This window comes from Rhineura floridana, chromosome 3, assembly GCF_030035675.1.
Source record: "Rhineura floridana isolate rRhiFlo1 chromosome 3, rRhiFlo1.hap2, whole genome shotgun sequence".
Lineage (NCBI taxonomy): Eukaryota > Metazoa > Chordata > Lepidosauria > Squamata > Rhineuridae > Rhineura > Rhineura floridana.
The window spans coordinates 29,939,046-29,939,845 of record NC_084482.1 but is presented as its reverse complement, the minus strand read 5'-3'; positions in this window follow the sequence as shown (position 1 = coordinate 29,939,845).

The window sequence follows — 800 nt, the reverse complement described above, 5'->3', positions numbered from 1 at the left end:
CATTCAAATCCATTCCTGAAAAGAAATTCTTAGGTTCATATGTGCTCAGAGGCACCCAGTTCTTTAATTCTAACAGTGTCTTTTGCATGTGACTCCAGTTGGTAGATCTGGGGTTCTACCAAAAAGCAAATAGATTCAACAAGCCTGAAGCCTGCCTGCCTCTGTCTTAACAGTGTTGAACAGGACATGCTGTGCTGTGGACAAGACATTTAGAATTAAAGGGATGGAAGGAAATAGTTGCTTCTCTGGGTTGCTATAAAATCCTAAAGCACCATTAAGTTGAACGCTATAGGGCAGAGGCAGAAGAAAGAATGATGATTATGGTTACCTTGCCCTGTGACTTGGCATCAGTTCCTGTCTGGATTTCAGCTTTAATCATGGGTTCAAATGAGTTCATGGAGGAGGGTTTAGGGACTGTGCTGCCAAAGCTATTTATAATTGTTATTGGACCTGTAATTGGCCATGTTACCTAACAGTGAAATCAAGGGGAAATGACAGAAGCCTAGAGATCAGCTGCTGACATTTTCATTCACCGCTGAACATTTTATCTAGATCTACTAGGGAAGTCGTTGAACAGCAGAGGGGCATTTCAGGTTTACATTCCTCTCCACAGAGTCACAGAACTGCCATGGTAGAAAAGTTTTGAAAAGATCACCCAACCTATTCTTCTGTCAATAAGGAGTGAGAACTATGCACCATCCTAACCATGCTGCTAGAAAGCCTGTTAAAATTGCCACATAGTCTTTTAGCATAGCCACATTGCAAACTGAAATGGGTTTAATAATAATTTCCTCTTCCCA